The sequence below is a fragment of the Medicago sativa genome, chromosome 1 (assembly GCF_051527215.1).
Source record: "Medicago sativa cultivar Bolivia chromosome 1, Bolivia_mono, whole genome shotgun sequence".
In the NCBI taxonomy this organism is placed as follows: domain Eukaryota; kingdom Viridiplantae; phylum Streptophyta; class Magnoliopsida; order Fabales; family Fabaceae; genus Medicago; species Medicago sativa.
The window spans coordinates 82,989,172-83,001,378 of record NC_140749.1 but is presented as its reverse complement, the minus strand read 5'-3'; positions in this window follow the sequence as shown (position 1 = coordinate 83,001,378).

Sequence of the window (12,207 nt, the reverse complement as noted above, 5' to 3'; positions counted from 1 at the left end):
GAATTGTATTTTGAATAAATTTATTTACTAACATGTAGTCCGTTTGAGTGGCAAATGACTCAACATTTTAAGCAAGTGACCACAAATTTGATTCATAACTCCTAAGTATGGATAAAATGTGATTGAGATGAGAGAAGTCATATTGTGTTCAAATAAATTCCTTGATGAGCATCCTCAAAAAACCAAGTGGATATTTTATATTTCATATGAATGAAGAAACATATGTTTAAACACTAACGGCCCGTTTGGTGCGCATGATAAGAAGACAGGATATGATAGTGTTATCATATCCTACTTAAATATGTTGTTTGGTGCATCAATAGGAAAGGATAAAATAAACCTATTACTTATCCTATTCTATTGCTTCTTTGTAATTTTAATCCTTAGTTTTTGGTGGGTTAACAACCTGATAGCATAAAGCTATCAAACCCGCATTCTCTATTTCTCAGGAAACCTCCTTTGACTCTCAGCCTCAACGTTTTTTCTTGAATTTCTTCCCAATCGATATCAATTCCAATCACTTTTCTTCATGTTTTGTTCCTCCAATAGATTTCCTTCCCCAATCAATTTGGGCTGCTGCACATGAATTGGAAAATTCCATTTACGATTTTCCACTATTTTATTTTGTCTATTTTCTGCACAATTTACGATTTTCCACTATTTTCAATGTTCCTCCAATCATTTTTGCACAATTTTCTGCACAATTTTTTTTTTGCACAATTTTCTGCACAATTTGTTTTCTCCATAATTCTTTATAATTTTCTTCATAATTCTGTTCCCAATCTTTCTAAATCTTGTTTTTCTTCATAATTTTTTTCTCATAAAATTACAGTCAATATCAATTCCATCATTTTCTTCTCAATCTTGTTACCAATAGATTTAATTACGTGTGTAAAATTAAAATTATGCAGTGTTGTTATTTTTATCATGTATGTCAATAAAAACTGTGCGTCAAACACATGATAGGATGCTATCATATTTCTTATCATGTGTGCACCAAACACATGATATGATAAATGTCTATCATGTCACTATCATATCCTATCTTTATCTATTTTCTAATCATATCATGTGTCTATCCTATCATGCGCACCAAACGACCCCTTAAAAGGATTGAATTATAGATTTGAATTTTAAAAATTCACATGTAAAAGGATTGAAAGAACAAAAATAACATAAAGATAAGAAAGATAAAAAACGAAATTGTCAATTAACTTAAGGACGACGAGAGTAATTTTGTCAAAAAAATATAATCATGTTCTCGCTTGATTATCCCTCACACAATGGTAGGGTCACCGCCACCTACATAGTTTAATGATTTATTGTATTTTCACGTTTTAAGTACAAGATTTTTTAGTATTCTTTCGTATGGCCCGGCATGAAAGCATCTTTCATTTTTCAACCTTAACTAAAAATATTACTCCATTTGATCTAACACGAGAAAAGAAATTCATAGACAATACTGTTCGTTGTCTGCAACAAGTTGTTCTCAGTTCCATGTTTTCAAACTAGAGGTTATTTGGTGGGGACATATATAGATAAGAGTGAAGAACCCTTTGATAAAAATGTCAATAAATACTTAGGGTGGCATTTCACATGGGAAAGGTCAATTCTTTCCCACCATGAGAAAGTTGGTATCTAACCATTAGATCAAATCAATGGTGGCATTTAGGGTGGGTGAGGGAAAGAATTTCCCACCATAGGAAAGTTTTTTTTCACCGTTAGATTAAAGAGGAGCACTGATGTTATCATAGACACTCAACACAAGACTTTTTTTCACTCTCTTCCATGTCTCTCTCACCCTCCTCTTTCAGCAATCTCATTTAACCCATTTAAGAACATTCTCTCAAATACCTTATACTCCATGGCAGAAAACCCTTTAAGCTCCCCCTCTTTCCGGTGAAATACAATCATAATCAACAACAAAATCATCATATAATCTTTTTAGAAAGAAAAAAAAAAAACATAACAAAAATTATGTATTCAGTTAAATAAGAAAATCGGACCTATGATGATTGTTGCAATTTCAATGAAAAAAATTCTGGTTCAATTGAATTCAACCGAAATCAACTTGAGTAAAATAGTAACTTATGGTTGCCTTCAATTTTCTTTTATAATTTGACTTCATTTCCGCTTTCAGCTATATATCACTTTTTTTACATATAGTACGTTTTTAAATTAAAATACGAGCTAGTAGCAAGAAAATATTAGCTAATATATATCTGAGAGATCAATGATGCAAGAAGAGAAGTAGCATGTAATTTATGGAGGTTTTAGATAATTGAGAAGGAGATGCAGTGGGGTGATGGAGGAGAACAGAGCGTTTTATATTCTCCAGCGATGTTTCACAATATACTTGGAAAGGCTTTGGTAAAGCAAGAAAAATTCCAGATCTGTGAAAAAAATCTGTGTTCATGGGGTTGAAGACAATATGAAAGAGAAAGAGAAAAAGATATAATGTAGGCAGACTAGGGTAAAATCAGTGATCCTCTTTAATCTAATGGCCAGAATCTACTTTCCTATGGTGGGAAATTCTTTCCCTTACCCACCCTAAATGCCACCCAAATCAATAGAACAATTTTATCATACTCTCTCCACACTAGATTTTTGTACACACTTTTACTACCATTCCAAATTAAAAAAAGTTCAGATTTTTTTTTTCAAACATTCTAAAAAGTTTTTTCAAAATAAAACGTTTTATTTTTTTTAGTAGAAAAACAAAAAATTACATAATATTTTTTGAAAATAAAAAACTTATTTTCCAGAATTTTATTTTCTTAGAAAAATAAAAAACTTTAATTTAAAAAAATAATTTTTTTAGGATTTTTATTTCATTTTTCAGAATATCTTATTTTATTACGAAATTAAAAAAATATTTTTTTTTAGAAAAATAAAAATTTATCTTAGTTTCCAGAATTTTATTTTTATTGAAAAATAAATAATAAATAAATTTTCGATTTTTCAATTTTTTTCTAACATTCAATAAATGAATTACAGAATTTAAAAAAAAAAACTTATCTGAATTTTTTTTTCTATTTTTTCGATTTTTTAATTTCTGGAAATTAATTTTCAGAATTTTTAAAATTGTTGGAAGATAGTGTGAAGAAAAATCTAGTGTTGAGAGAGCATGTTAAGAATATGTTCTTCACTTAATCTAATCATTGAATCCAACTTTCCCATGGTGGGAAAGGATTGGCCTTTCCCATGTGAAATGCCACCAATACTTAGTCTAGGTTTTCTCACACATTTGTTTTTTCTTTTTAGATAAGCACGTACTATTGAATATTTCAAACTAACACTGTTTAAAACTAACACTATCAAGACGTTGGAATTAATTATATACTATGTGATTTTACCCTTAAAAAAAAACTATGTAATTTTAACACTAGTTATAATAAAAATGAATTTTATTAATAATGTAAAGATTATGACTGATTGACATTACAAAAACATTTAAGAGAAATGGTGTACTTTTTTTTAGAGGCAAATGGTGTACTTTCTTCAATTCTATTTATAAGAGACATTTCAATTAGCAAAATGTGAAGTATATCTAGTCAAAATTATAAATCAAATATTTTAATTTTTTGTTGATACAAATGTCTCATGTAGATTAATCATAGAAGAATTATATGTCTAAGATAAAACTATAATAAGAGCTCACATAAAAGTTAAAACATACTATTACTATTAGTACAATACTCCATCTGAAATAAAATATAAACAAAAGCGATAGTTAAAAAGTTAATGCATTTGTTAAAAATTTAATCCAAGTACATTAACCTTTTAAACATGTATCAGTGTGGTGGAAATCGATATGCAGAGTTCGTGAGGGTGTTGGTGAGGGGGTTGGAAGATGGTTCGATGATAAACATTCGTAGAGTGGTAGGTGATGGGCGGGATACCCTTTTCTGGTATGAGAATTGGGTAGGGGACATACCGTTGTGGTTAAAATATCCTCGATTGTTTGAGTTGGCTGTTGATAAGGAGTGTAAGGTAGGGGATATGGGGCGGTTGGGATGGGATGGAGATGGAAGGGCGTGTGGGTGTGGAGGCGCCGTTTGTTTGCATGGGAGGAGGAGAGTGTGAGGGAGTGTTCTATCCTTCTATGTAACGTTGTTTTGCATGGTTGTTTTGCATGATAATGTCCATGACTACTGACGGTGGATGTTAGATCCCGTGCATGGGTATTAAGTGAAAGCAGCCTATAACTATATTACCTCCACAGGTGCTACTTCAGACAGGTCTCGGGTTGATACTATTTGGTTTAAACATATTCCTTCCAAGGTGTCTTTGTTGGTTTGGCGGCTCTTTCGAAACCGGTTCCGACTAAAGACAATCTGGTGAGGCGGGGTATTCTTCTTCATACGGATGATGCGTTTGCGGCTGGTTGTGATATCATTGAATCAGCTTCACACCTTTTTTTGTATTGCAGTACTTACAAACAATTGTGGTCTAATGCGCGAAATTGGTTAGGCATCTATTCAGTGCCATCTGGTGAGCTTCGACATCATTTTATTCAATTTACCAAGATGGCAGGAATGCCAAGAACTACACATTTATTTTTAACTGTAATTTGGTTTGCAACTGTGTGGATGATATGGAAGGAGATGAATAATCGTGTCTTCCAAAATACGATATCTGATCCTTCAATGCTCACTGAGAAAGTCAAGCTAAATTCATTCTTATGGCTGAAGTCTAAACAGGCGGCCTTTGCTTATACCTACCATGATTGGTGGAGACACCCATTGTCCTGTATGGGTGTGTTTTTGTAATTTTGTTTTGTTTCTTTGTTGAATCTTCGGGTTCGATGACTTTGTAATTATGTAAACACTGTTTTTCGGTTTCTTTTTTGCGCACCTTATGCAAGGGAAAACACCTTTGAGTAATATATATTCCATTTTGATTTGTTTAAAAAAAAAATTAACCTTTTAAATACTTTATTTGCTTATAATTTCATTTAAGAGAGAGTAATATTTAAACGCTAAAATATATTTAAACGATGAAATTTTCAAAGCGTGATGACAAATAAAAGAATTAATGTGACACAAATTACTAAAAAATAAATAAGGGAGTGTGACTGGCAATGATAGTATGGTATTGGGGTGGCACTTTGGTGACATAATGTCACCGTGACATTAAATTTGGGCCACACAACACACACCTTTGTGTAACCCAGATTTAATGTCACTTATACAACACATCTGGACCACACAACACAAACCTTTGTGTGGCCCAGATTTAATGTCACCGTGACATTATGTCACTGAAGTATTATCCATGGTATTGTATGGTTACGACTAGGGATGGGAATAGGCCAGGCCAGGCCAGGCTTTGATAGGCCTGAGCCTGGCCTACGAAAAAATTTACAGGCCTAAGCCTGGCCTATGGCCTATCATAGGCCGTTTTTCTTGGCCTGGCCTGGCCTATTTAAAAGCCTGGACTGGCCTGAAAGCCTACTTACAGGCCTACTTTATATTAAGGCCATCAAATAGTTCATTTAGCCTACTAAATAAGCTAAACAAGCCTTAAAGCCTACTTAAAAGCCTATTTAACTACAAGTAAATTTTAACTAGATTAAAGCCTACTTAAAAGTCTATAACAACAAAGCCTATTATGGGACTACTAGATAGAGAAAAAGATATTTATATTTTTAATATATGCAATTATTTTAATATAAAAAAACATTTTTTAATAAATAGTATTAATAGGCCAGCCTATTAGGCTTAACAGGCTTTTCTAGAAGCCTAAGCCTGGCCTATTTAACTAAACAGGCTTTTTAAAAAGCCTAAGCCTAGGCCTATCTACTAAACAGGCCAGGCCAGGCCAGGCCAAAACAGGCCAGGCCGTAGGCCCCTGTAGGCCGGCCTGGCCTATTCCCAACCCTAGTTACGACTTTAATGGACATGTGATAGTTGACCCACAGCCCCGCATAATAGAGTTGTGTTTCTATTCTGGAGTCTCATGTCATTGTAAGTAGGGAAAATTGCAATTAAATAAAGGGTCATGTTAACTTGTGCCCTTAGGGCACAAGTTAAGGAATTAAAAAAGGAAATAATAAATCAATTTTGCATTGAAAATATAAATTGTTTAACTTTTACAACAATGAATACATAAGTTCCAAGAAAATGTTTCTATCTTTAACTTGTTAACTTGTGCCTTAAGGGCACAAGTTAACATTTCCCTTAAATAAATAGGGGATGTATTCAATTAAAATTTAAAAGGATTTTAAAAGACCTTTTAAAAAAAATACTAGTGGTGTTCAATATTATAATCTGTTAGACTTTTAAAACAGTGCAGTGATATTCTAAGTTTCTAACATAGTGTTCAACCTTCTTCTCATTGTTGTTTTTCATTTAAGCATGGAAATCTTGAAGATATTTGGCCCGAGAAAGTAAATCAAGTTGAGTAAGAGGGTTAAAACCACAAGTCATTAATTTCAAAAGGTGAGAAATTAAGTAGTAGTACTACGTGCCACCCTATTACATGCAATGAAAGGCATTCTTTCCAAGACTTCAAATTTGATTTAAAAACTCTTCCAAGTAAGGTGTCAAGTGTTCTATTAACCACGCTAGTTTGTCCATTTGTTTGAGGGTTAAATGTGGTGGAAAATAGAAGCTTGGTACCTAATTAGCCCACAATGAATTTTGGAATGCCATGCAATCGAACAACCTTTTTAAAAAATAAATTTGCAATATAACAAGCATCGTCCACTTTGTAACAAGGAATAAAATATGGTATTTCTGAAAATTTCTCGACAACAAAAGTAGAATTACGACCAAACTTGTTTTTGGATAGCCCCAAAATAAAGTCCATGGATAGGTCTAGTCAAGGAGAAGAGGGAATGGGATTGTATAAACCATGTGGCATTGGCTTTGATTTGGCTCTTTACGAACCATACAGGTGTAACAAATTAAATGTAGGACGTCGGTCATGTTCATTTGTGGCCAATAAAAGTGATCATGCAACATGTCATTTGTCTTATGTTTCCCAAAATGTCACCTTCATGGACTTCCCTCACAAGTAATAATTCTCACAAATAACACTTAAGAATGCATAAATGACTTCCTTTGAACAAACATCCATCATGTCCAAAGAAGCTATCAAGTGATATCAATTCAAAATCAAGGAAAATACTAGCAAAATCCTCAGCTAAAGCATATAAGTCTCTAATATGTTCAAAACCTAGAAGTTTAGTTGGAAAAATAGAGATTAACGAGCACCTCCTTAAAAGAGCATCCACCACCACGTTAACTTTTACCTTTTTTGTGTTTGATGACATTAATTGCTCCAAAAATTCGATCCATTTGTCATGTTTTTTTTTTTGCTAAGTTTACTTTTGCCTTCGAGATACTCATGATCACTATTAAATAATTTGTAATGTATGTAATGCTCTAACCAGTTCGATACAAGAAAATAGTTGAAGGATTAATTTATTAAAAACAATTAAAAAATCAATTTGTTATAAAGATCAAACTTTTTTTAACGGCAAAGATCTAACATATATTTACTATATAAACTAGTTAAAACAAATTCTAAAAAAAAAAAGTGTAAAATAAAATAAATAAACTAGGTGAAAAATCTATAACTTGATGGGAGCCGTGTTAGGCTGTTAGCTGATTCTTAACGGCATTGTTTTCATCCTCAATTTTCATAACTTAACGCGGTTTATTATCTATCATAGAGACAAATTTGACCTTTTTCTGCTTTGTTATAACTTGACCTTTTATGAAACAGAAACTTGGCCCTTTTATTCGTCTTTATCTTTTTCGTCCCATAAACTTGGTTTTACGTTCTGTATCATTTTTTTTTCTCCCTAAAACAACCCTGTAAGTTATAAATGTTTTGATTTTAGTCTCTATCGTCATCACCCATTACAAAAACGTATACGTGGCAAAGTGGATGATGAGTCATACAACGAGAGGGACCAAAACCAAAAAGCGAAATTCGTAGAGGGACCAAAACCAAAAAACAAAATTCGTAGAGGGATCAAAACCAAAAAACGAGAAGGCAAAAAGTTTAAATTTAAAAACATTGATTCTTCCATCTTCTTCCTATCTTTCTTCCTCCATTTTAAAAACGAGTAACAAGAAACTCGAGAGAGAGAAAATGAAATGAAAGTGAAAAACTTTATTAATGAATCAATCAAATGATACAAAGTGTATACACTTATTTATAGACTAATGAGAGTCTATTGTAGTTATCATACACTAATCATATACTAATGCTACTCATCTAACTGCCATAACAGAAAGTCCAGCTGGCATATTCAAGTTACTTGATCCTCAAGTAACTTCTTCTTCCTCATTTGTGAGCTTACTTGCATCACAAGTAATCTCCTCTTCCTCTTTATTTTGTAACAGCCTCCCACAAGCTGGAGCTTGGTATATATCTACCATGCCAAGCTTGGACAATAGAGTAATGAAAGGCTTAGGATGCAGTGGTTTGGTGAAGAAGTCTGCTGCTTGTTCAGCACTTGAAACTGGGAGAAGCTTCATAGTTCCATTTTGTACCTTCTCTCTTACAAAGTGACAATCTATCTCCAGATGTTTAGTTCTTTCATGAAACACTGGATTGGCTGCAATATGTAAAGCACTTCTGTTATCACAATACAATACAGGAAGCTTAGTGTTGTGAATCCTTAAATCCTTGAGAAGGTAAATCAGCCACTGCATTTCACAAGCTGCAGCTGAAAGTGCTCTGTATTCAGCTTCACTTGAAGATCTAGACACTGTGCTTTGCTTTTTGGTGCGCCATGATATAAGAGAGGAACCAAGGAAGAAGCATAAGCCTGTTATGGATCTTCTTGTGTCAACACATCCTGCCCAGTCTGCATCTGTGAAGCCTAAAAGCTGTATGTGTGATGACTTAGAAAAAAATAAACCTTTGCCTGGTGAATTCTTCAAGTATCTAATCACCCTACATGCTGCATTGTAATGAGTTTTGGTTGGTGCAGACAGAAATTGACTAAGTTGTTGAACCACAAAACAAATGTCTGGTCTTGTGTTTGTCAAGTATATTAATCTGCCTACAAGCCTTCTATATGAGTAGATATCTTCATAGGGTTGCCCCCCATCATGGTGCAGCTTGATAGAAGGATCCATAGGTGTGGAAACAGGTTTAGAACCTAATAAACCAGAGTCATTGAGCAAGTCTAAACAATATTTCCTCTGAGAAACAGAAATACCAGTTTTGGAATAAGCGACCTCAAGACCAAGAAAGTATTTCAGTTGACCTAAATCCTTGATTTTGAAAGATGCATCAAGTAAATGCTTGACTCTAGTGATTTCTGGCAAAGAATTTCCAGTTAAGATGATATCATCAACATAAATGAGCAGGGCAGTGAATGAATCATTAGAATCATTCACAAAAAGAGTGTGATCTGCAGAAGCTTGAGTATATCCTTGCTGAGTGAGAAACAAGGTTAACTTTTCATACCAGGACCTGCTGGCCTGCTTCAAACCATAAAGAGATTTATTTAACTTGCAGACTTGATTTGGTTTGGAAGTATGAACACCCTGTGGGATCTGCATATACACATCTTCATGGAGGTCACCATGAAGAAAAGCATTGTTCACATCAAGCTGGTGCAAGAACCAATCATTGATGGAGGCCAAAGCAAGAAGCATTCTAACAGTGGTGATCTTTGCTACTGGTGAAAAGGTTTCAAAATAGTCAAGACCTTCAATTTGACTATACCCTTTAGCAACCAATCTGGCTTTGTACCTTTCAATAGTGCCATCAGAATGATACTTGATTTTGAACACCCATTTGTTCCCTATAGGTTTAACTTTGGGAGGAGAATCAACTAATGTCCATGTACCATTCTTTACTAAAGCCAGGATCTCAGCATTCATTGCCTCAACCCAGTACTCAGATTGCATAGCCTCTTCAAATGATTTGGGCTCAGTGTGGGAAGTAACAGAAAGAGTAAAATGTGATTGTGAAGGAGAAAGAAAATGAGAAGAAGTAAAATTGGACAAAGGATATAAACTACCTGAAGAAGATGAAGATGGTTGATCTGTGAAAGAGTTACAAACATAGTCTTGAAGCTTAACAGAGACATTTTTGACTCTTTCAGACCTTCTAATAACAGGTTCAACATCATCTATAGGATCAGGTAAATTAGGTATAGGAGGGTTTATAATAGGAGAGGAAGAATCATTATGATTGATAGGAGGAATGGGAAGAGAATCAGAGAAAGAATCCTGATTATGATACGCTACACGTGGGACAGACGCAGGAAAATTATCAGAAGCAGAAGGAGGATCAGAAGCAGAAGTAGGATCAGAAGCGGAAGTAGGATCAGAAGCAGAAGTACGATCAGAAGCAGAAATAGGATCAGAAGCAGAAGTAGCATCAGAAGCAGAAATAGGATCAGAAGCAGTTTTATAAGGCAAAACATACTCATAAAAAACGACATTTCTGGAAATGAAAAGTTGCTTAGACTGTAAGTCAAAGAGAACAAAACCCTTGACACCAGTCTTATATCCAAGAAAAACACTCTTTCTTGCTCTAGAAGCAAGCTTAGTTCTGTGAGAACAAAGAGTAGAAGCAAAACACAATGAACCAAAAACTTTAAAACTATCAAAATCAGGGTTTTGATCAAAAAGAAGTTGATAAGGAGATTTATCCTTTAAAATGGATGAAGAAACTCTATTTATGATGTAAGTGGCATGCACAAGAGCATAAGACCAAAATTTTTTAGGAAGTTTTGATTGAAAAAGAAGCGCTCTTCCAACATTCAATATGTGCTGGTGTTTTCTCTCAACCCTCCCATTTTGTTGGGGAGTTTCAACACAAGATTTTTGATGTAAAATTCCTTTTGAAGCATAAAATTGTTGTAAATCAAACTCAGGACCATTGTCACTTCTGACAGTTTTAACCTTGCAATCAAATTGATTTTCTGCAAAAAGTATAAAGTTTTGAACTTGTAATTGAACTTCTGATTTTGATTTCAATAAGATGATCCATACAAATCTACTATAATCATCCACAACAGTAAGAAAATAACTATGACCATGAATGGATTTAATAGAAAGAGGACCCCAAATGTCAAAATGCAAAATATCCATTTTATTGATTGCTCTTTTGGTACTGATACAAAAGGGAAGTTTCTTTTGCTTAGCAAAATGACAAGTTTCACACACTAAGTTGGGATTAGTTTGCAGGAAAGGAAACTGCTTATTCATAATAGCTAATCTAGAATGAGATAAATGCCCTAGCCTATAGTGCCAAAGAGCTGAAGAAGGAATGATATTGGGATCAGCAACTGAAACAGACATGACTCTTGACATGCTAGCTTCAAGGTTTAGTTTGTACAATCCTTCACATAGATCAGCCAAACCAATCTTCCTTTGAGAAGTCATATCCTGCAATTCACAATATTTGTCAAAGAAATGTAAAGTGCAATTTGAACTGGAACATAGTTTGGACACTGAAATCAAATTAAAAGAAAAATCTTTGAGATATAGAACTCTATGTAAAACTAAATGAGGTGTGAGACTGATGGTGCCTGCTATATTAGTGACAACAATAGTATTATTAGGAAGTTTAACATTGGTAGGCTCAATGTTATAATATGTAGTAAACCAGTTCAAAGAAGAGCAAATATGATCACTTGCTCCTGAATCTAATATCCAGGAGTTAGATTTAACACAGGCCAGGCAATGTGCAACAGGTAGGGAACAATAAGCATTACCTGAAGTAGATGCTTCAACTGGTGTATGACCAATTGAAGCTGAAGTGCTGACCTGGTTTACCAAAGACTGAGGAGATGCAACCTTAGAGGATTGAATTAAGGCAAGAATGCTGTCATACTGTTCTTTAGTAAATGCAGGCAATGAACCAGAAGCAGTCTCAGTAGATCCTTTACAACTTTCATCAGGATCTTCAGATTGCACAGAATTTGCATTAGAGTTGAATCTACCATTACCATAGTTGGGAGGATAGCCATGCTTTCTGTAACAGGTCTCAATAGTGTGACCTGATTTACCACAAAAGCTACATTGTCTACCACTTTTCCCTCCCTGAGAAATGGATCCCTTGCCTCTACCATAAGATTTCTTGGTTTCAACAGCATTAACCAAGACTTTACTATCATCAATAGCATCAATACCTTCATGACTTTCTTCTTGAGCCACTAAAGAGTAAACTTTGCTGAGAGGAGGTAATGGATCCATAAGCAGAATTTGAGTACGAACAATGGAA